This window comes from Neomonachus schauinslandi, chromosome 4, assembly GCF_002201575.2.
Source record: "Neomonachus schauinslandi chromosome 4, ASM220157v2, whole genome shotgun sequence".
Taxonomy (NCBI): Eukaryota; Metazoa; Chordata; class Mammalia; order Carnivora; family Phocidae; genus Neomonachus; species Neomonachus schauinslandi.
In genome coordinates, this window is record NC_058406.1 from 170565265 (window position 1) to 170592959 (window position 27695).

A 27695-nucleotide genomic window follows, 5' to 3' on the forward strand; every position below is an offset into this window, starting at 1 on the left:
GGGTCTAGGATACACATGCAAAGGACATTGCATATGAATGCCTGAAGCTGGCAGAACCTGATTCTCTATTCCTAGAAGGTAGGAGCAAAACAAGCCTTATTGCCAGTCTCAGGTATTTTTGTTAAATTTATTTCCTGGCTTTCATCGTTTACATGAGCAACCTGTACACTTTGAAACTAGAGATTAGGGCTGAGTATTCCCTGTAAATCTTATAGGGTAAATGAGGCCCTATAGGTAGATGAGACAGAATTTTAAGAGAAATTTACATCAGAAGTGGACATTTGTTTGAGTCTTAAGCCTAAAATTTCTGCGATTTTATCTTGTCAAGGGAGTCCCTAAGGCTAGCCATTATACTACTAAGAAAATTGAGAGCTCTCTATAAAGAATATTTTCTTTTATTTATTTATTTTTAAAGATTTTATTTATTTATTTGACAGAGAGATAGAGAGAGAGCACAAGTAGGCAGAGTGGCAGGCAGAGGGAGAGGGAGAAGCAGGCTCTCCGCTGAGCAGGGAGCCAGACGTGGGGCTTGATCCCAGGACCCCAGGATCATGACCTGAGCCGAAGGCAGCCGCTTAACCGACTGAGCCACCCAGGCGCCCCAAAAGTGATCTTTTAAAAAGATTATTTTCAGCTACATCAGCAAACTGCATAAATGATCAAGCTATTTTACTAACACAAACAAAAAACTCAGACCCTGAAGTCATCAATTCTGACATGGAGAAGGAACCCAACTTATTCTATGGCTCTCGGAACAAAGCAGTAATAATTAAATGGTTGGAGATCAGCAAAGAAAAAAACTAAAATAGGACGGCTCAAAATGGCATCTGTGCATACTATGTTGCCATTTCAATGAAAAAACATTTTTTTTTTAAAGATTTTATTTATTTATTTGACAGAGAGAGACAGCGAGAGAGGGAACACAAGCAGGGGGAGTGGGAGAGGGAGAAGCAGGCTCTCCGCTGAGCAGGGAGCCGGATGTGGGGCTCGATCCCAGGACCCCGGGATCATGACCTGAGCCGAAGGCAGACGCTTAACCGACTGAGCCACCCAGGCGCCCCAAGAATATTTTCTTTTAAATATAGTCAATTGAAAGGATCTATCGTCTGGCCATTGACAAGCAGAATCTAATAGCAACTCAAACCAATAAGCCTTAATAGCTTAACCAAAGATGCAAGATGCATCCAAAGAGGGCATAGTTGATACAACCCATGATCCAGAAGTTTACTCCCAAAATTAGTCTAAGAGAGCAAAGACCTCCATTGCACAGGTGGAAAGAATGGTGTGGTGAAAATGGGATGTCCAGTCTCCCACAAAATTGTGAGACGCCTTTAGTCACAGACCCGCCAATCCGTGACACAGGTAGACAATACTGGAATGGGACTTTCCAGCACTAACAAGCCGCAAAGGTTTAGACAACAAAGGTTCCTATGAGCTGGAACCTCTCACGAGAGCTGGCACAGCCAGATGGAAAGAGAGGTGGGGCGGGGAGAGTCAGAGTCAGTTCCCTAGTCTGTTTGGCCACCAAAGTGCACCCCAGTAAGTGCATCCTCCAATGGTGAAAACCAAAGAGAATATTCTCATTGGTCACAAAGCCAAGCTCTAAGACATAGAAGGAGATGAAGGGAAAATATATGCACATCAACAGTCTTGGCTGAGCCTTAGGTTCTCGGAACCACATTAATGCCGAAGAGGGATGTGCCGGGGGTCGGAGACTGTGTGGTGTCTTACAGTGTACCTCGATGCACCAAAGTTTTCTTTTTGACATGATATTTTGGGGTGTTTAAATTTTTTTAATTTTTTTTAACTTTAAATACAACCTACTCCCCAACGTGGGGCTCAAACTCATGACCCCAGGATCATGAGTTGATCTCATGATCAACTCTGAATGAACCAGCCAGATGCCCACACAGAAGTTTTCTTGAGGTTGGCAGGTGACCTAGTGTCAATATAACCCATTCTGTGACCAAGCTTCCCTATCAGCAGAGTCTTCTTAAGGTGGCGAGCACTCTCACAGCTTTTAAGTACTTGACCTGTGCCCGCCAATTTTGTGGCTTAGGCTTCCAGGATGGCCCTTAGCAACACCCTTTACCTCGTGTGCACATTGCATGACACATACAAAGACCATATCTGGGAGGAAACGAATCAGTCACCAAAGAGTACTCTACCAAATTTAACCAAAGAGTTGCTAGGCCCAAGGAACTAGTTCCACAAATATTTTCTCCTGCTAACCTAAATTTTGAAAGAGAGAAAAGAATTCTCACCATTCCTGCTCCTTCAGACTCTGCAGATAGAGTGTGCAGGAGGCTGACGTGGTAAGAAATCTCACCGTCTGCTGGCTGCTGGTCAGATGTCCCAAGCATCTCTCAGCTGCAGCAGAGTCCAGAGTGAGCAGTGTCCAGCAAGTTAAAGTGATCCTGATGACTCCGCCAACTGTTGGGGAAGAAGACCTTCCTCTGTGCTATGGTCCTTCTAGCTGGACTTAGAATCAAACTGGCATGAGACAGATTAACAGGAGAAAAGCAGGGGTGCCTGGCTGGCTCAGTCAGTAGAGCATGTGACTCTTGATCTTGGGGTTGCGAGTTCAAGCCCCATGCTGGGCACAGAGCTTACTTAATTAAACACACACACACACACACACACACACATAGGAGAAAATCAAATTTAATAGACATACATACAGGGAATCCACACAGACATGAAATTACCAGTTCCCACAACTTTAGAGTCAAGATTAATTTAAGTCTCAGATATGGCTAAATCCAGGGATACCATGATAACAACATGTCTCTCTACTCTGCTTTTCCAAGTTCTGACTTTATTCTCAGGCAGGCTTTCTGCTCCTAGAGAAGACGGTCTCTCACAGCTCTAGACTAATGTGATACTTAAAGCCAACTGTCTCCAAAAAGAACTTTCCTTCTCCATAATTCTAACAAAATTCCCAGGGAAGACTTTGATTGGCCTGGCTAGATCATGTGACTATTCATGAGCTAAAACACAGGGTTCCCATAAGGGGAATGTGTGGAGCAAGATAAACAGTGGCAGAGGATGGATTCCCATGTAAAAGTGAACAAAGAAAGAGAAATCTACAAAGGAAGAGTGGTCAGAGAATTAGGAGTAGAATCAGGATACAATTAATGTCACAAACACCAAGGAAGGAAAATTTTAACACTGGGTGAGCAGCTCTTTCAAATACAACTAAAATATATTACATTAAAATAAAGATTTGTGATGTGTTCGTTGGATTGGTAAAATAGTAGACATTGGTGATTGATGGCAAGACTTTGGTGAGGTTGTGGGGCTAGAGAAGAAGGTATCTGGCAATGGGCTGAGGAAAGAAAGTAGAAACAAAATTGTAGATGATCTAAGAAATTTGGTGAAGTAGTAGAAACAGAGAGGTTACAGAGAAAGATGCACGATCAAGGTAAGATATTTTAGGCTGTAAAGGACTTGAGTTAGCAGGTGGGAGGGAAGTCTGAAGAAAAGGAAAGAAAAGGGAGTTACTTTGTTTAAAAGAGAGATTGAATTACAAAGGAAATAAATATGGAAAGTATCAACTCAGATGGTATGGCAGTTAAAAATTCCTGAAGGGTGTCTATATCTCCCTATTTATGATGTCCTTCACCTTCATGGAGATTGAAGACATAGGAAGTCCTGCCAGCATCTGACACATTCATTCTTTCTTTCATTCATTTATTCATTCAACAAATGTTTATGAAGCCACTACCTGGTCAGGCACAGTCTAAGGTACCAGTGATCCAACAGCAAACAAAATTGACAAAACCCCTGCTGTTGTGGGTGTTAGATGCCTCTGATACATGTGTTGGGCTCTCCTGGGGAATCGGAGCTATGCACTTGACTCCTAGCTCCTTCTGGGCCCACAGGCAGGTGCTCCCAGACACTGCGTCCCATCTCCGGCAGCTAAGAGGTTGGCTCCCTAAACTTCATAGCTGAGTTTCACAGCTTACCCATTACCTGAGCAAAGAGAGAATACAGTCATTTCTATATTATCCCCTCACAAACATTTTCTCTTCCTTGTAGAACCCAGAGGGGAACAGGGAAAAACAAAATTTCCCCATCCTCAGCTGCCAGTCGAATTCTCAAAATAAGATAAACTTCTCCAGATGACTCACCTAAAAAACACTCCACATATCTGTGTCCCTGAGAAAAACAACCAAGAGTAGCTATTATTCTGGGCTACAGGTGGAGATTAAAGATGGACATCCAGTCTGACGGAGGCAGAGAGTGGGAAGACTTGACTATATGGACTCCAGAGTAAGACCAACTGGGTTCCAATCCTGGTGCTCCCGCTTATCATCTTTGACACCTTGAGCAAGTTACCCTGACTGAGGAGAAGTCATCCCGTTGGCAAATGGTAATAATGATACATCAAAGAGCTGTGCAAGGGTGATACAGTCATTCATTCAGGAGACCACACGGGCTGAGGGCTGGGTGAGGTGCACCGTCACATCAAAGTTGGGGGCTGCAGCCAAAATGGAAAGACAATGAATGTAGCAGAAGCAAACATCCAACATTCACTTGCCAACACTGCAAAATAGTCTTTACCTGATAGCTCACCCTCCTTCGGACCCACTCAGCCTGGATGGGAGAAGCAGGAAGGATAAGATTTCTGTGTTTACCTCAGACATCGTGGTTGGTACAATTTGTACTTAATTCTTCTTTCTGGGGCCAATTGGCTTAGGTCATATATTTAAAGAAAATCTATCTTTCTCTTAAAAACATAACTTGGTGCCACCATTAGGTCAAAATTTTAGCTGAAGATTGGTTTCCTGCAAAATGTCAAGGAAAGTGTCTTACCATTTATGACAGGACAGCTGTTGTCTCATTTTCCAGGAAGGAATTAAAGGATCTTATTACCCTAAATGAAAATAACTAAAGCATGATTATTTTCCTTTTAATCTTTTTTTCCCCCCAGTGGAAATTTACATAAGACGGAGCTGTAATCCGTTCCTTTCATGCCTGCGGTGTGTCAGAAAATCTTGACTCTTGTAGTCCCCATGGCAGCAACCCTTAACCTGAGCCGAGGCTGCATTTGCCTCATACAGTGGATTTGACTTTTATCTGGTGAATGCAATCAATGTAGACAAGTGCGCTGGATGACTCAAACTTGAGATTATTTCTGGTTTTGAATTCCATGTGTGTCTTGGCCCCCCTTTTTTGGCCAAATTCACCTGATGAATTCAAGTCTATTTGTTACTTGATGCAGTGGTGAAATGGCCCGAGAACCTTCCTGGCATTTGGACTGCTGGCTTTCAATCCATCCTGATGATGGTGCACTTACCAGTTTTCTAAGAAGGGATAATGCTCCAGACTCACTTCCTGGATCAGTGAGGACATGCCCTTCGAATTGTTCTCTCAGTGGTGGACTGCTCTTTGTAAGCTCATCTTTTTGTGATGTCCTGAAAAACACTGACCTGTGGCCACTGAATAGCATTAACCCCTGGGGGGTGAGCTATTTTAAAGTTGACTGAGTGCACCCAAATGGGAATTCGACCCATGATCTGCCCTGATGAGCAGCAACCAATGGAGTGACCATGTCCAGCGCTCTCAAGTATGGGTCAGGCTTTTCTAAATGGGAATTTAAAACCTCCACTTGTTTTGTGCTGGGAAAGACCCTGTTTAAAGGATGAACAAGCAAGCTACATATAGACTAGGAGAAAATATTGGCAAGGCATATCTGACAAATGCCTTGTATGAAGACTATCTAAAGACCTTTCAAAACTCAACAAACAGTACAAAAGCAAATAAATAATCCAATTAGGGGGCACCTGGCTGGCTCAGTGGGTGGAGCATGTGGCTCTTGATCTCAGGGTTGTGAGTTCGAGCCCCACATTGGGTGTAGAGTTTACTTAAAAATAAAAAAAAGAATCCAATTAGAAAATGGCCCAAAGACATGAACAACTATTTCAGAAAAGAGGAGTTACAGATGGCAAGGAAGCACAAGAAAAGTTAGTGAACATCAGTAGCCATTAAGAAAATGCAAAGTTAAAGCCACAGTGATATATCCCTACACACCTATTCAAATAGCTCAAATAAAAAATAGGGATAATATCAAGTGTGCCTGGTGGCACAGTCAGCTAAGCGTCTGACTCTTGGTTTCAGCTCAGGTCCTGATCTCACAGGTGTGAGAGGGATCCCCACATGGGGCTCCAAGCTCAGTGCAGAGTCTGCTTAAGATTCTTTCTCCCTCTCCCTCTACCTCTCTCCCCACTCAATCTCTCCCCCCCCAATCTCTCTCAAATAAATAAAAATAAATCTTTAAAAAAATAGGGATAATATCGAATGCTCGTGAGAACACAGAGAAACTGGGTCTCTCAGACATTGCTAGCGGCAATGTAAAATGGTACAACCACCATGGGAAACAATTTGGCAGTTTCCCGTAACACTAAACATGCACTTACCATAGAACCCAGCAACTGCACTCCTTGGGCATTTATCCCAGAGCAATGGAAACTTATATTCACACAAAAACATGTACACAAATGTTCACAGCAGCTTTACTTACAATAGCAAAATAATGAAAATAGCTTCAATGTCCTTTAATAGGTGAGTGGTGGAGCAAGTCTGGTATATCCATGATGGGACACGGGTCAGCAACAAAAATGAACTACTGGCGCACACAACAACCTGAATGGTCCTCGAGGGCATGATGCTTAATGAAAGAAGTCAGTCCCTCAAGGTCGCATGCCTTTTGAAGTATGATTCTACTTCTGTAACATTATAAGAAATGACAAAACCATAAACATGGAGAATAGGTTCATGGTTGCCAGGGAAGGGAGAGGATAGAGAAGAGGGAATTCAAGAGTAGTGTGAAAGAGTTCTTCCATGGTGATGGAGGGGTTCTGGATCTTCATTATGATGGAAGTTACATGAATCTATACATGAATACAATTATATAGATGCAAACACACACACTTCAAAAATGATGAGAACAAAATGAAGTCTGTAGTCTAGTTCACAGAAACATACCAATGTCAATTTCCTGGTTTTGATATTGTACTACAGCTTGATATCACCAATGGGGGAAGCTGGGGGAAGGGTACATGTGACTGTGCTATTTTTGCAACTTCCTAGGAGTCTATAATTATTTCAAAATTAAAAGTTACAAAAAGCCCTCTATTCATCATTTTCCTTTATTTATTTGCTTAATCATTTATTCATGGTATTAATTCAATGATAACCATCCATGTCAAAAAAAAAACCCAAAAAAACAAAAAACCAAACCCTCAAATACAGAGCGGATCTCCTTGTTTATTCTCAAAGCATCGCTGAGAGCTGTCCTCAGCCTGCTCATGATCCATGTGGACATTTGCCTTACACTCCATCTCTGACAGAAGCATTGCGGGTGGATGGGATTGTCTTTTGTGGGTGGGGCTGCATCTGGAGCATCCTCCAGGCTCTGAAGACTCACTCTTGGTCTGTCATCCATGAATTTATCCACATTCTTAAAGGACTTAATCTTTTCAAACATTGCCACTTCTACAGTCACTGAATTCCATGTGTTTATCCCCCTTGTTTGAAAACACTTGCAATGTTTGGAATTCTTTTAGCCTTTTGAAACTTCATGGGTGCCCCTCTTATTTGAGTCTATTGAAATTTGGTGAACAAGTTTATTTATTTTCTATATTTTCTATGTCTTTCATGAGTTCATAGCATTTGCTTATTTCTTCCAAGCTTTGCTCTTTCCATACTTGAATCCATACCCTTTGCACTTGTGCTCAAATGTAGGTTCCTCTTAATAATTTAGTTTGCCTTTTCTGATGTGTCCTCCACATGTCCTTCCTTAAGTGGTGGGATGAAATCACACACATTCCTGCAAGTGCTGACCCATCTCCGTGTTGTACAGATAGATGAAACCGAACTTTTAGTATCCAGAACCAATGAAAGGCTCTTTTACATGCTAAGTTTTAGAGGTATAAATTTTTCTTCTAGACTTTTTTCTTGTATTGTACTTTTTAACCAATTGAAATATGCATAAAAGGAACACGAGGGCAGCCTCTATCAAAGGAACTGAGAAGCTGTGCCCAAGAACATCAGGCACTGGGGAGAAATGTTTCCAAGGTGCCCATAGCAGGCAGAAACAGGGAAGAGGAAGGAAGAAGGTAGCAGACATTTACATAATGACATCAACATATTTTAGCTGCCAGTCATGAGCCTGTCTTCATTTCTTCTTTCACGTGCTCCTCAAAATGTGAGACCCAGAGTGACCCCTAGGTTTGTTGGCCCCAAGGACAACTCTGAAAGGAACTACAGTTTTTGTTTCTAATGCTCCCCCAGAATAATGAGCAGGATTTTCTCATCCTGATAAGAAACGCACAGGGCAAATATTTTTAGTAAATAATCTACAGTGAATACTGTATCTGCTTTCTGATTGGCAACCTAAAGCCATCATTATGGTTTGATTTGTTTAGACCTGTCCGCTTTTAAAGTGTTTTTATACATTTGTCTATCACACACTTTCTCTCTTCTGCTTACTCAGTTGTCCACTCCTCTCATGTCATTTCTCATTTGCTTATTACTGGCAAGTCCCTGAGTGATGCCCTGGGGGCACACCACAAACAGAACTATGACGTAGTCCCTACAGTCAAAACGACAGCGGCATTTCCTAAGTGGGGCACATGACAAAGCCCAAGCCAATCAGCACATCCCATACTCCTGACTACAGTGATTGGCTCACAGATGGCAGGGGTCCAAAGACATCCAATCAGAGAGCCCAAGGGGAAGGAAGCTCTTCTCTTTCTCTCTGTATCCATAGCATGTGGAAGAGCCTGTGACATGTAGTGAGCCCTCAATAAATTTTTTTTTTAAGATTTATTTACTTGAAAGAGACAGTGTGTGAGGGGAAGGAAGGTCAGAGGGAGAGGAGGGACAGAGGGGCAGAGGGAGATGGAGAGAGAGAATCCCCAAGGTGACTCCCTGACCGGGGGTGGGGGGGGGGGGGGGGGGTTCTCGATCCCAGGACCTTGAGATCATGGCCTGAGCCCAAACCAAGAGTTGGAGGCTTAGCTGAGCCCCCGCCCCAGGCGCCCTTCAATAAATATTTTTTGAATTATTTAATTCTATGATTTTCTTTTCTGTTGTACCAGGAATCTGAGAGGACAGAGGCTAGCGCTGCCATCTTGCCACCACAGGCAGCCTGAGACTGAGCCAACAGAACACAAGCCACACAGAAAGGCGAGATTATATGAGTACATCTGTGAGCCCTGATCTTGCCATGCCTGACGTCAGAGCTGCCCTTGGCCTTCTCTGTTACATGAGCCAATACGGTTCTGTTTTGCTTACTCCATGTTTGGTTGGGCTTATGTCACTGTTTACTGACCAAGTCCTAAATGAATAAATGAAAAGATCATGCCCCAGCCTTCAACTGGAGCATTTCAGCCCCTTGGAAAGGGACTATGGAGCACAGGCACAGGGATCAGAGTGTGATGGAGGGCTTTTCAGGAGGATGTGCTGGTGCCGGTGGGAGAGGAGTGATGGCAGCAGGTGCAGAGAGTGCACTGGCAATGGTGATGATGCTTGTAATAACGCTGCTGAACCTGCTGATGTGGGTGATGCTGTTCATGGTGGTAATGGTGGTGGGGCTGGGATGGCCGTGGTGGTGGGGCAGGGATGGTCGTGGTGGTGGGGCAGGGTTGGCCGCGGTGGTGGCCATTAGCACATTAAAAGTGACTTTCCTCCTGTCTCCTCCAACACTCGCCACCACCATAAACTGACCTTACAGCTGCTTCCAGAATAAGAAATCTTAGGTCTGAAAGAAACCTCAAAAAGTATCCAGTCCAGCCTCCTGCTTGAAGGCAGGCAAAGTAATTGTCTTCACTTTACAGATGAAACCACTAACGCTCAGCATCTTTGAATGATTTTCTCAAAGCCCTCCCCGTGAGCCAGGTACACGGCTTGCACCGGCAGACAGATCTGCCCACTTCATCCCCAGCTTTCATTCCCATCTACCTGCAGTGTAGACTCCACAGCAATGGTTCTCATTCCTGAGCATTAAGTAAAATGGGACTTTCCATATCAAAGCCTCAGCCTCATTCCTGGTTGCCTGAAACAGCCTCTGGGGATGGGGTCTGTTATAAGCTGAACTGGGTCCCCCCAATATTCCTATGTTGAAGTTCTAACCCTCAGTATCTCAGAATGTGACTATATTTGGAGATGGATCTTTAAAGAGGTAATTAAGTTAAAATGAGGTCTTTAGGATGGACCCTAATCCAATCTGACTGGTGTCCTTATAAGAAGAGGAAATTTAGACAGTTACAAAGAGAAGACGATGTGAAGACACAAGGAAAGATGGCTAACTACAAACCAAGGAGAGGCCCCAGAAGGAACCAACCCTATTGACAATTTGATCTTGAACTTCTAGCCTCCAAAACCATAATAAATAAATTTTTGTTTGCTTAGTCTGTGGTACTTTATGGCAACCCTAGGAAACTAATATAGGGTCGGTGCATTAGTATTTCTTAAATCTCCCCAGTTTATTCTAACAGTCAGTGTCAAGAATAATTGCCTTATAAGGTAAACTTACACTCCCCAGCCCTCATTCAAGACACTGGCCCACACTTTACTTGTCCAACCACAGATCCAACTTCCCTATAAAAGTCCCCCACCTCAGTCAGGACCTTCACTGCACCATCTCTTAAGAAGGCCATGCTAGTTCTTGGCACCACTCACTTGCTCCTGCTAGCTATTCCCCAACCCCAAAGTCTTCACTCCTCCTTTCCCCCCAAACCACATGCAATTCAAACTTTCATCAAGCATTTACTAGGCAAGGTGTTATGATGCTTAACCAAGTAACATATTTTTAAAGAAGGGACTTTCAGGGACCTTTGCTCCTAAACAATGTGGGGAGGAGTGGAGAGGGGGGATTTCAGCTTCACACCACACCTCTCAAGTTACACCAACCGGGAACCCATCTAAACCACCACTTATTAAAAGCTTGACTCTAAGTTCTCAGAGAGCTAAAGCAGGAATTTCTTTTTTTTTTAAGATTTTGTTTAGTTTCAAAGATTTCATACTTATTTATTAGAGAGAGAGAGAGAATGTGAGCGGTGGGTGGGGGGAGGGACAAGCAGACTCCGTGCTGAGCATGGAGCTCAATCCCAGGACCCTGAGATCATGACCTGAGCTGTAACCAAGAGTCAGATCAGATGCTTGACCAACCAAGCCACCCAGGTGCCCCTAAAGATTTTATTTTTAAGTAATCTCTTACCCCCAATGTGGGGCTTGAACTTACAACCCTGAGATCAAGAGTCGCATGCTCTATGGACTGAGCCAGCCAGGTGTCCCTAGAGCAGGAATTTCCACCATGGGAGAGGAAGGGAGCAAGTCCTCTGTTCAGGAGAAGCACCATGAAAGAGTTGGGAAATTCCCCTTGGCAATCTTTGAGCTATGTTCTCAGTTCTTATGCCCAATTTTCTTTGTTCCAGATTGCCCTGCTACTCTACCAACTAATGTCAGTGAGAAGGGATGACCCTTAACAGTGAAGAGCCCAAGCTCGGCACTTGGAAGAACCCAGCTCAAATCCTAGCTCCTTCACTTCCTAGCTATCCGGGAGAGTGTCCTAAACTCAGGAATATCCAGGAGAGAGTACTGGGTGTTCTTTTGGTGCAGCGTTGGACTTGACTTTCTACTGACCAGGCAATTTTCATCTCTGTAGGGACAGAGGTTAACTTGTAAATTTTGGTCCAGGAAAGATGCAAATAATTTAACTCTGGGGGAAGAATTAGCTCCACGGGTTATGGTTTATGGCCCTGTTGGACATTAACCACCTTTCTATCTAATCCAGTAATCTTTCTGTATTAATTTCCGGCTGCTGTAACAAGGTACCACATCTTAGGGCTTAAAACAACATAAATTTATCTTAGTTCTAGAAGTCAGAAGTCCAAAATCAGTCTCATTGGGCTAAAATCAAGTGTCAGTCAGGTTCTCCTGGGGGCTCTAGAAGATGTGTTTCCTTGCCTTGTCCAGCCTCAAGTGTCCCCCACATTCTGTAGCTTGTGGCCTCTTCCTCCCTCTGCAAAGCACATAGCTCTAGCCTTCACCTCCCTCTTCTGTCTCTCACTCTGATACTCCCACCTCCTTTGTATGAGGACACTTGTGAGGATACCGGACTACCCAGATAATCCAGAATAATCTCCTCATCTCAAAATCCACAACTTAATTACATCTGCAAAGTCGCTTTTACATATTCATAAGTTCCAGCATCGGGACGTGGGCATCTTTGGAGGGTGGAGGGGCATCATCCAGGCTACCACACCTTTCTTAGATTTCTTGGTTAAATCACCTGCATTGACCTAAATTCTCGAATGCTCTTTGGGTAAACTTTAACATCGTACCGGTTCTCTCACTAATTAATGACTTAAATAAAATCTTTGACATGACGCAATTTGTACTTGAATTTAACTTAATTAATTTAATACTTACCGGAAGGTCATGAGGCGCATTTTTAAAAATTAGACTCAGCAGAGCTCTGTGACCCTAGGCAAGTCACTCAACCTCTCCAAATTTTACATCCCTGTAAGCAAGGATGAAATAAATAATAATATTACTTAACTTTGGGGGTTGCTGCAGTAGGGAACAAAGGAGACAATGTATGAAAAGCAATGGGTTCAGTGCCTCGTGCATCGTAAGACCTCAATAAATGTTAGATGCTGATAAGAACCGAGACCAGTGCTCTGGCCCTCTGTATCTCCACTTCCCTAAAACTCAAGTGCTGTGCTTAGCACTCCCCGTTTGCCTCTGCAGCTCTAACTTTAGCACCAGAGTCATCAAACATCAGGTACTTTCAGTTTGCAAAAAGGCACCCTCTCCAGGTGAAAAAGGCAATGCAACTCCAGCCAGAACACCTGGCTTGGCAAAGGGGTGCAGGCTGGTTTTCAGTCTCCGCTTGCCCTTCTCCAGCTGGGTCCCTCTGCCGCACACACAAACTGTGCACACCGCGTGGGGAGTCTCTATGATTTTAAAACTAATTGATCCTGGTGATGATCATAGGAAGCACTCACCATTGTTCTCTAGACAGAAGCCGAGTGATGTAATAATCCTCTGAGCAGAAAGGCAGGACTTGTCTTCATATTGATTTCATGCCAAAACCTGGCAAATTGCATCAGGCAATTGCTAGGAAACTTATTAGCATCAATACTACTATTCTTGCACAAGTACACACACACACCAAAACTAAACTGAACTAAACTACATCTGCCCAGAACAATGGACAGTCCTCATTCAACAGACTAACTACCAACATTTCCTCCTGTGGCATATATAATGATGGATGAAACTCTCCAAACTTAGTAACCTACAGCTAAAGACACACTGACCACAGAGCTGCTTGCACTCAGTGTCATGTTTACATCGTCAATACGTAAATCTACTATGTAAATATGTATCCTCACTCTATTCCTTAAAAAAGAAAAAAAATAACTAACGGTGCTTAAACTGAGCAAAGCAGCCGGCCCACTCGATGTGCTGCATTTAGATGACCGGGTCGCTGGTTAGAAATGCAGAGTCTCAGGACCCCCAGACCTGCTGCCTCAGAAGCTGCATTTTCACAAGAGCCCCAGGCAATTCAAATGCACATCCAAGCTAGAGAAGCTCTGCACTAGGAACTTCTGAGTGAAAGTGGTGGGTGGTAATATCCTTCTGAATAGCCATCCCTCTTTGTAAGGAAAAATCACAGCATTGCTACAAACCAGCAGGGATGTCAGGGAAGGGAAGTCTCGGAATCATTTTTTTCTACAAACATTCATTAGGGCCTGTTGTGTGCCCGATACTATTCTAGGTGCCGAGATACAGCAATAAAAAAATAGGAAAAAAAATCCCAGTGCTGGAGGATCAAATGAATAGTCTATACATGTCAAGTGGTGATAAACACTATGAAGCAAAATAAAAATGGGATAGGGAGGGTGAAATTTTTGCACTTTAAAACAATTTTTTTAATCTTTGTTTTCACATTTTTCTCTTTTGCTTCCAAAAGGAAAGGAGAGCGTAGCTCCGCAATTTTTGCCCTTTTACATAGTATGGATACTTGTGCAAAGATCCAAAGGAAACAAAGAGGCAAGCTTTGCAAATATTTCCTGGAATAGCATGACAGGTAAAGGGAACAGCACCTGCAAAGCCCCAGGAAGGAGAAATTACAGCATGTGCGTATGTGGATGAGAGTGATCTATAGATGACTGCCTGAGGGAGAGGGAAGAATTGCTGATGAAGCTCTCATAGGCAGAAGAAGAGGAAATGGAGCACACAAGAGAGGCCAGCCCCACAGAGGAGCATGGAGAGTCGGCTCAATAATCCCAGGGAAGGTAGAACATATGTGCCCAACATGAGTAAGCTGGTAAATAAAGTGGCAGAGCTCCCACAGGTTTCCTCTAGTGTTTATGATTTTTCCTTGAACTAGGAATCAAGTTTATGAGTTGAGAGAGAGAAGGAGAATACTGGAAGTATAAGAATAAGGCTTGGAATTGTGTAGAAGACAGAGTGAACCTACCAGGGAAGCGTGGGCTCGTTCAGCAGCACTGATCCCTCCTGGTGACACATTAGCATCCTCTTGTCTTTCTCCAGCCACATTCACCTTCAAGTCTGGAGACGAGGAGAGAGTGGGCGGTTGGCAGTGAAGGAAGGGGTGGCAAGCACCCTCTTGACTCTTTGAACCTGCAACTGGAAATGCTTAGCGTTGGAATTTCCCTGGGGAAGGGGGCTCCTGGATGCAGGAGCCAAGCTTCAGGGCCCACCTGAGTTCAAATCCTGACTCTGCCACTTACTACTCTGCATCCTGGGGCACATCTTCTCACTTCTCTGAGTCTGCACCCCCTTATCTTCAAGCTTCACTCATGCTATCCCCTCTGCCCGGACACTTCCTCTCCCTTTTCTAAGCCAAGGAAATGGTCTGGTCTGCCGCTTGAAGATACACACTTTAAATACTCAGGTAACTGACTGTGTTCATGCATTCATTCACTTATTCAATCATTCATTCAAGAAATACTAATAGCTAGTATTAGGAGAACAAATGGATAAACCCATATTCAAATACAAGTTCTACCACTTGAAATAGACAGAAATAGCTGTATCAGAAAGTCTCTGATGGCTCCAAGGCTCAGTTTGCTCTTCTGCAAAACAGAAACATTAACAGAATCTTCCTCATAGGGCTGTGTGAGAAATAAGTGAAATAATCAAGCTAACAAAGACACTTAGAGCAATGCCTGGCACATGGTAAAAACTCAGTAAGTGTTGGTCATCATTGGTCACAAATACATTCTGGTAGTGCTGGGGATACAAACATAAAGTGGGGTCACTTGTGTTTCACACATCTCACACTGTAGCAAGGGAGACAGCATCTAAACCAATACATTATAATTGAGACGCAATTAGGTAAGAGCTATGCCAAAGACATTACATGTCAGTTATTACTGAAATGTAACGAAGCAAAAGATTTCATTGCACCTTGGGAAGAAGAGAAGTCTTCCTGGGGTGATATTTGGAACAGTCTTCCAATGACCAGATGTTTGCCAGATGGAGAAGGAGAAGGGCATCCCAAGTTGAAGGAACAACATGGCCCCTTGGAAGGACACAGTGTGCCCAGGAAGCTGTGAGGAGCCACAGTCATTGGAACAGAGGGGACATGGAAAAGGAGAACAGGAGGTAAAGCTTAAGAGGCAAAGGGTCCCATGTGGGGAGGACCAAGTTTGCCGTTCCAATGTGATCTTATAAGCAATGGGCAACTGCATGGAGGTTTTTAGGCAGAAGAACAAGATCGGGCTCTTGGCATTAGACTGGAACATAGATGAGAGGAGGAGCAAGACTGAGGGTGGAGAGAGCATCTAGGAAGCTGTTGTAATAAATGCCGGTGAGACAGGGTAAGAACCTGAACAAGGACACTGACAGAGGGCATAGAAAGGAAGCTAAGGATGGGAGAGACCACTCAGAAGAAAAAGCCATAGGACTCAGGAATGTGCTGGGCTGGATATGGGGTAGGAAGATGAGGGAGTCATTCACCATCAGCCTATTAAATTCATGCACTTATGGGTTGCTGAAGCAGAGTTTAAAAATGTTTTAACAATCTAAAACTAATGATGTAATGTATGGGGATTAACATAAGAATAAAAAAAAAATTTAAAAAAAAAAAAAAAATGTTTTAACAAGTGAGGCCTCCAAGTCCAGGGCAGCTCAACAGTTACTTTGGAGCATAGCTTCTTTGACTCTGATGAACACTTGAGCATTTCTTGGTAATCATGTAACAGTAAAGCAAATAGCATGCACTGCCCTCAGAAAAGACTATACAACCATGTACCTATAATGCAAATATAATATTGCTATAATATTAACCATTATGCAATGTGTGTGCTGCAGGAGATGAGAAACAAAGAATATAAGACTTAGCTGAGGGAAAGATCTACTTCATGGAGGCGCTCATCCATGAGTACATTTTCGAAGGAGAGAGATGGGCACTCCAAGAGGGAGGAAATGCCTGAGCTGAGCAGGTGAGCAGGAAAGCATTTCTCAAGCATCCTGTGAGATGCTGCAGAACAAAAGGACCCACCGTCAAAAACAACGTAGAGATGCAACCTCCCATCACAGCACGTCTCCTTGGACATTCACAACCGTCTCAACATATTAAAGATCCTGTGAAACCCCACAGTTAAAAATAATTTGTCTAGGGGCACCTGGGTGGCTCAGTCGGTTAAGCGTCTGACTCTTGGTTTTCAGCTCAGGTCATGATCTCGCGGTCGTGGGATCGAGCCCCCATTTGGGCTACGTGCTCAGTGCTAAGCCTGCTTGAGATTCTCGTTCCCTCCTGCTCTGCTCCTCCCCCTACTCTCTCTCTCTCTAAAAATAAATAAAATCTTTAAAAAAATTATTTGTCAGGTGCCTGGGTGGCTCAGTCATTGGGCATCTGCCTTCGGCTCAGTTCATGATCCCAGGGTCCTGGGATCGAGTCCAGCATCAGGCTCCCTGCTCAGCAGGAAGCCTGCTTCTCCCTCTCCCACTCCCCCTGCTTGTTTTCCCTCTCTCGCTGTGTCTCTCTCTCTCTGTCAGATAAATAAATAAAATTTAAAAAAAAATTTGTCTAGTGAAAAAAGCAAGTCAGTGGTTATAAGGGACATGCTGCAGGGAGAGGAAGGGCACAAGGAAACATTTGTCAGGTAATGGACATGTTCTATATCTTGATTGGGACGGTAGATTACGTGGATGTATATATATGTCAAACTCATTGACCTGTACACATAAAATGCATATATTTTGGGGCGCCTGGGTGGCTCAGTTGGTTAAGCGTCCGCCTTCAGCTCGAGTCATGATCCCGGGGTCCTGGGATCGAACCCCACATCGGGCTCTGTGCTCGGTGGGGAGCCTGCTTCTCCCTCTCCCACTGCCTGCCTGTCTGCCTACTTGTGCTCTCTCTCTCCCTCTGTCAAATAAATAAATAAAATCTTTTAAAAAATGCATATATTTTGCTGTACATTTTGTGTGTAAATTATATTTCATTTAACTTGATTAAAAACTATAATAATCTATTGGGTTTGTTTTGTTTTGTGATTTTTTTTTTTACTTTCGAGAACTTTTTAATTGTTTTCATTAGTATTCCCTCAAAAGGCCTGTTTCTTTGAACACCATCTGGAGAAACACCAGTGTGTTAGTTTCCTATGGCTTTTGTTACAAATTACCACAAATTTGGTGGTTTAAAACAACATAAATTGATTATCTTGCAGTTCTAGAGGTCACAAGTCTGAAATGGGTCTCGCTGGACTAAAATCTCGGTGTTCCCAGGGCTGCGTTGGTTCTGGAGGCTCTAGGGAGGGAAGGATCGGTTTCCTTGCCTTTTCCAGCTTCCAGAGGCTCCTGCATTCCCTGCCTCAGGGCCCCTCTTAGCTTCATCTTCAAAGTCAGCAACCACATCACTCCAACCTCTCACTTCCCCAGCTCTCCTTCTCTGACTTCTGTCTCCCTCTCTCACAAGGACTCCTGTGATTACCCTGGGCCCCTCACATCATCCAGGATTACGTCTTCAACTCAAACTACTTAATTGGGTCACATCTGCAAAGTTTTCCTCACAGGTTCCAGGCATTAGGACATCTCGGGTCGGGGTGGGGGGTGGGGGAGACATTATTCTGCTTAACACAGCCAGTTTTTAGTGTAAAATCGGAGGAGTGCACAATAAGCCTGTAAATGAAGTTTGAGGCCAGGTCAGGCTAAAGGATTTGGTAAGCAACAGGCAGAATTTCTTTACCATTAAATTGGTACATATACATGTTTTAAAATATGAAAGCTATCATAGGGTATAAAAAATTTTTTTTCAGATCCCCAGCCATCCAGTCTCCCTCTCTGTGACCAAAAATGTTACTTACCACTTTCTTACATATTATTCCAGAAGCAATCCATACCTACATAATTCTTCTACACAAATGGTAGCATAGTATAAAAATTGTCCCAGTAACTTTCTAATTGTCCCTTGACAATATAAGTTGGATATCATACCAGAGCAGAACAAAGAGAGCTTCTTTTTTTTAAGTTTATTTATTAATTTTTTTAGTAATCTCAAATGCACAACCCCAAGATCAAGAGTCACATGCTCCACCGACTGAGCCAGCCAGGTGACCCCAAAGAGAGCTTCTTTATTCATTTCGAATGGATAGATAGCATTTAATTGTATAGACCAGTGATTCTCAACATGCTTGTTCATTAGAATGGCCTGGGGAGATTTTGAAAGATCCCCAGGAGTTCCAGCTATCCGCTCTCTGCAATAAACTGCCTCAGAAGTTAAGAAGCATAAAACAATGACCATTTTATTATGCTCACAATTTGGAGGGCCAAGAATTCTGGCAGGACACCATGGGGACAGCTTGTCTCTGCTCCACAGTGACTAGGGGCGGGGGGGGGCCCTCGGTGGGGTGGTCTGGATGGCTGGGAGATGGCAGGAATGGTTTGATTGGAGCCATGGATCAGGGGCTTTGATTCGGACATCAGCTGGAATCCTTGGTTACTGTCCACATCGTATTTGCAGAGGCTAAAATATGCAAAAATGCTTCCCAACTCATATGCCTAGGGCCTGGGCTGGGGCTGAATAAAGCACTCTCTCCCTCTCTCTCTCTTTCCCTCCAACCCACCCCCCTTCATGAAGCTAACTTGGGTCTCCTCACACTATGGTGGCCTCAGGATCGTCAGACTTCTTACATAGCAGCGGGCTCATCCCAGAGCTTAAGTTCCGAGAGGCCAATACAGAAGCTACAAAGCTTCTTATAACTCAGCCTTGAAGGTCTCAGACTATCTATTTGATCTCCTTCTATTGGTCAAGCAAGTCCCTAAACAAGAGACTATTCCTATTTAAGAGAAGGGGAATTAGACTCTACCTCTCAATAGGAGAAGTGGCAGAAAATTTGAGATCATCCTAATATACCACACCCAGGTGACCTGAATGTGCAACCAGGCTTAAAAACCACAGTTACAAATGTACCAGATCTTATTAACCAAGCCCTTATTGATGAGTGTGCAGGCTGCTTCCGATCCACTGCTACCGCCAGTGAGCCAGCCCTCGGTATGTGTGGCGGCCATCATTTCACATGTAGGTCAATATGTCTGGGATAAATTGCTGGGAGTGAAATTGGTGTGGATTAAGGACACCTGGGCTGGCTCAGTCGGTAGAGCATGTGACTCTTGATCTCAGGATCATGAGTTCAAGCCCCACAACTGGGTGTAGAGATTACTAAAATAAGGTGGGAGGGGTGAAGAAAAAAAGAAATTGGTGTGAATTAAAGATTAGCCTCTGGAAGTTTTTTGTTTGGGGTTTTTTTTTTCCTCCATCTTTCTTTTTATTCTCAAAATATGGTAATACTAAAGTCCAAGAGGTATTGGACTGGGCTGGCCCTTGTGTGGGCTCTAGTGCTTTGGAGGAGGCAGAACTGAGTCCCCAGGAATGTGAAAGCGTTATATCAAAAGGATAGCAGTAGTTACTGTGCCAAGTTCAACAGCCCAAGTCACACCCGGGGCATATACACAGCAGGGCTTGGGCTCTAGCTCTGGGGGAAGAACAGGGGGTGATAACTGCTTTGAGACAACTGAGCACAAGAAGAGGCAGTGCACAAAGGTCTGGTGGGAGAAACAGGGAAGGTGAAGGAGAGGGATCTTCCTTTCCCTTCTCCTACGACTTAAGGGCAGAGGCACGTGACCTCAGCAAGGGGCCAAAGTAGGTAGTAGCTACCTGGATCCCATTAGCGAGAGGCCAGACCACTCCAGGGCTGGTTAGCTGGCTTTGGCAGGCGGTGGAATACTGGTCATTAAGAAGAGAGACAAACTCTTCTAATTTCTGGGCAGCTTGTTTCCCAGCCTCTAGTACTTCCTCATGATTGACCTTCTTGGTGTCATAATCCAGGACGACTTTGTTAGTGATGAGGGAGAAGCCAAAGACTCGAAGTCCACAGTGCCTTGCCAACTACAACTTCTGGTACTGTGCTCATGCCAACAGCATCTGCCCCTAGCCTCAAAAGGGGGGCCTGCCCCCATCACACAGGTACCTTCCTTTCACTCTCTCTACTCCCCCATCTGTTTCCAGGCACTGTGAGCCTTCTGCCTCATATCCCGGTCAGAGGCATTGGACATGGCAGGGACACGAACTCCAAACCTTTCAACATCGGACCCTCTAAGAGGGTCCAAACCACTGAAGCCAAGTAGGCTGATGTGACCATGGATCAGCATGATTATCTCCAACCTCAAACTCCGGGTTGAGTCCTCCAGCTGCACTGGTGACCACTAGGGTGTCCACACCCATAAGGAAGAAAATCCTCACTGGGAATGTCACCTTTGAGCACGAGTAGCCTTCATGCATGGGGAACCTGCCTTGCACCATCACACAGGCTCTGCCATTCAGGAACGCAGACACCAGTCAACCAGCATGACCCGGCAATGTCTTTTGGAGAAAGTTTGGTATCTCACTGTAGTCAAAGCTCTGGGCCTCAGTTAATTTATCGGTCAGATTTCCTAACCCAGAACCACAGATGACTGCCACTTGAGGTCTGTGCTCGGTGTGGCGCAGAAGCCATTCACTAGTGTTCTGATCATCATCATACGTAAATTTGTTCTCCATGGTGCTGCCGCTGCCACCCTCTTGAGAAGCCCACCCTTCCCCTCTCGGATCCCATCTGCTGAGCTGCACCGCGCTGCACTGAGCCCTACTCCCCGGGAGTGGTGTGCACAGTCCGGTACTGCAAGTTTTTGAGTGATAAAGTGACACATGCAAGTCTGAACTTGAGAAGATCCAGTCTGTCCGCACTGCCCAGGATGGAGCAGAAGCAGGCAGGAATTGCAGGCAGAGAGACCAGGCTGATTGTGGTCAGACTATCTGGGGGATAGATCATAAGGTCGAAGTGCAGCTAGAAAGGGACAGGTGAGTCAGAGCACCAAAATGCTATGCTTCTTGTTACAAGTGATGGAAGACCAGGCTGATGGGGTGATCAGCTTGGTGAGGGATGATAAGCACTGGAGTGCTCAAGGCCAGTTTCTTAGAAGAGGTAGGACTTGAGATGGAGCATGCAGGATGAGGAGAGCTTTAATAGGCAGCAAGGAAAAGGGAAGACAATCTTCCCACCAGCATTTCATGTGTTAGAAGACATGGAGGAAGCTTCTTTTTTTTAAATAAAGATTTTATTTATTTATGAGAGAGAGAGAGCCCATGTGCATGAGGGGGGAGGGGCAGGGGAGGGGTAGGGGAAGGGCAGGAGAAGGGAGGTGCAGAAGTAGAGTCCACCCTGAGCAAGGAGCCCAATGCGGGGCTCGATCCTAGGACCCTGGGATCATGACCTGAGCTGAAGCAGACTCTTAACTGACTGAGCCACCTAGGCATCCTGGAAGCTTCTTCTTGAGATAGATAATGCAGCTCAAGCACTTATGGCTTAGCGGGTGCCTGTCACATAGCAAGTATTCAAAACTATGATGCATTATTCTCAATAACAGCAAGTAAGGCCTATTAAAAGCCTAACAAATTGGGACATGACTTTGGACAGCAACTGTCAATGCTCTCGTTATTTCTAAACAGATCTATATGGAATGGGAAAAGCTTTGGTGAGGCCATAGGTTCCTGAACCACTGGCCCAATCTGAAACAGATAGTGGTTTCCTCATTCTGTCTTAGAACCTTCATCAGCTTCCCTTCCTTCCAAGGGAGAATCAGTGGGAACTGACACTAGCTGGACAGAGAATCCCTAGAATCCCATTCCTGTCCCACCATCACGCTCTCAGCCTGGTACTCATCTCCTTGTCATCTTGTAAAACTTGATCGCAGGAACTGATTTTCTCTGGGGTACATTAACAAAGAAAAGATCCCAGAGCAAGTACGGAAAGGGTCTCACTATAAGCACTGGAAAGACTTTATCTGAAGACGTGTTCCGGTTCTGGGTGGCACGCGGTCATGAAAAGAAGTAGCATCTGAATAGTATCCTATGATATGGCTAACCCTAGTCATCCTTTGGGTCTTAGCTTAAAAAATCCTTCCTCCAGGAAGTCCAGATGACCCTGAAACTGTTTGAGTGCCCCCATATGTGCTTTCTTATACTCTGAATCTCCCTTGTTATAGCATTTACAACACCATTGTTATTCTTGCGTAAATGTCTCCCTTGATAGATAGATAGATAGATAGATAGATACTCTCTTATAAATAGGCTCTTGTTTGCATGTCTCTGCAGTGAGAGACCCCAAAGTGACCCCCAATGACTCCTACTTCCTGTTGCCCAGGCCTTGGTATAATCCCCTCCCCTTGAATATAGGTAGGACCTGTGACTTTCTCCTAATCAATAGAATACAGCAAGGTGAACAGATGTCACCCCCATGGTTATGTTGGGTTACATAATACTCCGTTTCAGCAGACTGGAGCAGGAGACTCTGCTTTCTGACTTGATGAAGTAACTGGCTGTGTTGAAGAAGCCCATATGGCAAGGGAGCCTACAAGAGGCCTCTAGTTGCCATGGGTCGCTTCTACAGGTAGCTTCTAGAAGTGGTACCCGGGAAAGAAAAGTCAAGAAAAGAGACAGGGGCTGGGGGTACAGGGAGACAATGTTCTATAGCCTGATGGAATCCAGCTGACAGCCAGCCAAAACCAAGGCCTACAGTCTTACCATAGTAAGAAATCAAACTCTTCCAGCAAGCTCAATGAGCTTGGAAGCAGATTTTTCCCCAGTCAAGCTTCCAAATCAGAACGCCACTCAGTGGACATCTTGAGTCCAACCTTATAAGACCATGAGCAGAGGAGCCAGCTAGGCTGTGCCCAGACCCCTGCCCCACAGAAAGTGTGATAGAAAAATGTATATTGTTTAAAGCCTCTAAATTTATTGTAATCTGTTACAGCAACAGAAAGCAAATATATCCCCACTAGACAGTAAGCTCTGTGTGGGCAGGAACCAATCCATAGGGTATCCCCTGTTGTACCTCCAGCACCTCCCACGGTGCTTAACAAATATGTATTGAATGAATGTACATCATCCCTACAATACTTACAGAACCACTCTATAAGAAGGATTATTTTTACTCAAGTTTTATTAAGACTGAGAGAAGGTAAGTGACATATCCAAGATTCACCCTGAAAGAGAAGAGATAGGACTGAACTAGCACCTCCTCGGACCAAACCACAAGCTCATTCACTAACATCACAGCTGTAGGAAGAGTGCAGGCTTTCCATCTTGGCAGAGCCAGTGGAAGCCTACACAAATTATTGTCCCTAGCCCACGCTTGTAGCAGACATCACTAATAAATCCCTGTAGGCTTTCAGGCTGCATCTATTGCAAACCCTCTCAACTCAGCATTTCGGTAGCCACAAGCAATTGATCAGAACTGACCCAGGAGAAGAAACCTATTTATCATCTGAGCTCTGAGTTCTATCTATATCTCCATGCAACTGGATTGGGGATCCATTCCTAGGAATGTACGGGAAATAATATGAAAGAAGTGAAAGTCTGGGCATAGATAGAAATGGTACCCAGGAAAGAAAAGTCAAGAAAAGAGACAGGGGCTGGGGGTGCAGGGAGACAGCCTAACAACACTTCCAGGCAGGAAATTCCACTAATGGTCCACGCTACAGCTGGGTTTTTTCATGGCTGAATTCCCCAAGTTAGCTGATGGATTCTTCCTTGCACAGCAATCAGGTTCAGCAATTAGAATCCTTTTTTAATTATCATCATGGCCATGCCGTCCCAGCCGATGACCCCACCAGGGGAGCGATGCATTGAACATGGGCCATGGCTGATATTTTTGTTGTTTTGACAATTAAGGTGTTACGTTTGCCTGAGGGGTTACAGTTTTGATATTTTAAACATTAATCTCCAGGAAGGAAAGCTCCCTGTTTCAACAAGGAATACCTAGGCTGCCATAAACGTGATGGAGCCTTGAAGTAAGAAAACAGATTGAAAAGTGAGGCAAACAGTCAATGAATTAGTTGTTTGGTTTTGATTCTATTTGTTAATAAACTGGTGAAATCCACTTTGCTCTAGGCATTAAATAGACCAGGGTTACCAAGTGTATTGTGCTGACAATACCACCTCTCATGCCATGGCAGGCATTACTAATTAATCACATCATTCTCTCCTCCCTGAGTCCCAGCTTGGTCTTGGAAACCTTCCCAACACAGAGCTCCAAGCAGCCAATAACAATCTATCATTCTGGGTCTCCAGGCAAAACTACTTGCCATCCAAGATTACAGGCACAGCCCCAACTCACAAGTTATCAAACAAAAAACAGGAGAGTGAAGCTTTAGGATTAAGGGCATGGAAACTGGACTGAAGAGTGCCTGGATTTGAAGCCCACCTCTGCTATCCATTAGCCATCCCATGCCTCAGTTTTCTCACCCATAAAATGGGAATCATCATAGCATCCACCTCGTTAAGCTACGATGATGATTATGTGAGTTCAAATAGGTTACAGATCCTGGAAGAGTACCTTGCAAGCATAAGCATTGGCTATCCTTATATTTTGATTCCCTTTGTTCTCTGTACAAAATCTAGCTCTCCTGCTGGACTGTAGGCTCTTCAAAGGTAGGCACCATGCTTTGCCTTCTTTGCATCCCCGGTGCGTAATACACAATAGGAGCTAAGTCAGTATTCGATAAACTGTGCCTGGCACATTTCTGCCTCCTGTCTCTCCCATGGCTCCCCATCCCCCCACTCCTACCAGCCTCCATCTCTTTAAGGCCCCAATTCATCTTCTTCATCCTTCTACTCTCCCCACCAAAAACCCACCCGGCCAATATTCACCTGATTTCTTCCCATCCTTTGGAGCCTGCCCAGCTAGAGTAGTTATTCATCTGCTCACCAAATAATCCCAGCTCTTTGCCTTCTGGGTACCTAGTGGAATTTTACTTCTTGCCCTGCCCCTGTGGTTGGGTGCGACCCTATTAAAAGTCTGGCCCATGAGTGGAGAATCTGACTGCTGGTGTGAGACCCTCCCAATTTCAGATCTGTTTCCTTTGCCACAAAAACCAGCAATGTTCTAACCTGCGGCTGTTCCATCTGTCAGGTTCAGAGTGAAATTAGGGGGAGCAGAGCCACTAGCTGACCCATGATGGACCAATAGCATGAATGAGAAAGAAATCTTGATTTTTTTTTAAGCCGCAGAAATTTGTTGTTGCTATTTCTGCACCATCACCTGATTTATCCTGACAGATACATTACCTTAAGGTCAGCAACCTCCTGCAAGCCTGCTCTAGCCACACTGACCCACAATAATTTCTTCAAAAGTGCAGGGGAAAAAGCCTCCTACTCATTTTTATCCCCAAATCTAACATAGTGTCTTGCACACAGTCAGAGGCCCAAACCCTGGAAAGTACTTAGCGCAGTACATAGCACATAGCAGCAGCTCAATAAAGGGCAGGTGTCCCATTCTCACCATGAGCTGTGAGACTGGTATTGTGACCCCAGGGATCAGCCAAGACACCAAGGCCTAGGTAGATCAGGCTCTGCAGCCAGGGGGCTCCTCAGTGGAAGAGTCCAGATGTCAACCCACGGCTGCCAGATGCCAAGTGTTAGACCACCATACCATACTCGCCCTAACACCAAACAGGGCCTCTCTCTTGATGGTCTAATCCTGAGGTCCTCAAGCCACACGGCCCTCTGACCTTGGGATCCGACAGAACCACCTTGCAGCTCTTAAAGTCCTGGTGATCAGGATAGCCTTACCAGGTAGCACCACGAGCACTGCGTTTGCAAGCCCCAAGAGACCTCTTGTCCGTCTGACTTCCCTTCCACAGAGCCTCATATAGTGCCAGCCCAAACAGGTACTTAATAAAGCTCCTTTGATAAAAATCTATGCAGCCGATAAGGCTCCACCATACCTACCTATCAGGTGATGCCAACACTGAGCAGTCAGATGCATGCAACAAGACTAACCAGTAGCAGCTAGTTAGGAGGCAAAGGAGAAAAAGTGAAAAAGGCAAGGCAAAGGAGAAAAAGTGAAAAATGCAAGGCAAAAGGAGAAAAAAGTGAAAAAGACAGACGATGCACAAATGTTCGAAACCAAGGCTTTTATGCCTTTGAAACTGAACCCAGGGATATGGCAGGAACGCCTGTAGACAGTTGAAGGGCTTCTCCCTCCCCTGGATTGTTGCAGTGTTCGGGAGGCTCCAATTTCTAATCTCACAGGTCGGGAGTCAGCCCTGAAGTCTCTGTGCAGCGGGGTGGGTGTGAGTCAGCCCTGGAGCTGGCAGGGCCCCGGGCCTCGTGTGGAGTCCAAACCCGTCACTGACACATAGGGGAGAGCGGAGGCAGGAGTGGGTGTTTGCTGACAAGCAGCTTCATGGGAACGCTTGCCTTGGCATTTCTCAGTGCTGAATCAGGGAGAAAAGTTGGGCAGAGTGCTGCGGGGTTCCACTGAGGGGGAGGGGGAGGGGGAGAGGGAGCGAGGGAGACCAGAGCCCGAGGTGGGAGAGAAGCAGAAGCAAAGTGACCACCATCTGAAGGCCTTCTGGGTGCATTCCACGCTCTCTCCTGTCCGCCCTCACCACAGCCCTTGCGGGAGGGGAAACCCCTCCGGGAACGATTTTTCTCTCCTACACAGGAGGAAACCGGGGCTAAGACAGATCAAGGGCTGCACAGCTAACTAGTGGCTAAAATGGAATTCAAACTCAAGTCTAACAAAAGCCGGATGTTCTCCAGCATCTGACGCATCACTTGACCCCCACCTCTGATAAACCCCGTCTCACCTTGGCCTCACCTGCTTCTCCTCCAAAGCTTAGCAGAAGCCAGACAGACAGGAAATGAAGGGGATGTGGAGAGAGGCCTTCACCTCTCAGACAGACTGGGAGGGAGTGAGCGGGACCCCAAATGCAGGAGCCTGGGTGCGTCTTGTTCAGCCCTGAGTAGGGCAATCCTACACCTGCCGATCCAGATGAAGAGAGAAAAATCCAGACCTCCCCATTCCTCCCTGATTATGTCATCCAGAGCAGCACTGCCTAATAAAAATATAACCCAAGCTACATATTGTAATTATAACTGTCGAGTAACCACATTTTTAAAGGTAAAAAGAGATGAAATTAATGAATAATAAGTTTTATTTAACCAAATCTTTCCAAAATAGTACTATTTCCACATGTAATCAACATAAAAAATTTATTTTTTATCCATGTCTTTTTTTTTTTTTTTGGTACTAAGTCTTCAAAATCTGATGTGCACTTGATACTTATCCACACCTCAACTGGGACTAGCATATGTGACTAGTGGC

The 27695-nt window shown here is 44.8% G+C and overlaps 1 long non-coding RNA gene and 1 pseudogene across 1 annotated transcript in view; both read right to left on the minus strand.

Moving 5' to 3' along the window:
• LOC110579228 overlaps positions 1–26211 on the minus strand; it is a 359886-nt gene extending 333675 nt beyond the window's left edge. Inside the window, exons 1-2 of the long non-coding RNA XR_002480236.1 lie at positions 26156–26211; positions 14501–14670 (exon numbers count right to left, since the gene is read on the minus strand). This is a non-coding gene — a long non-coding RNA (uncharacterized LOC110579228). The remainder of the gene's footprint in view (positions 1–14500; positions 14671–26155) is intronic.
• LOC110579227 lies at positions 20245–21085 on the minus strand (annotated as a pseudogene).
• Positions 26212–27695: the final 1484 nt, after the last annotated feature.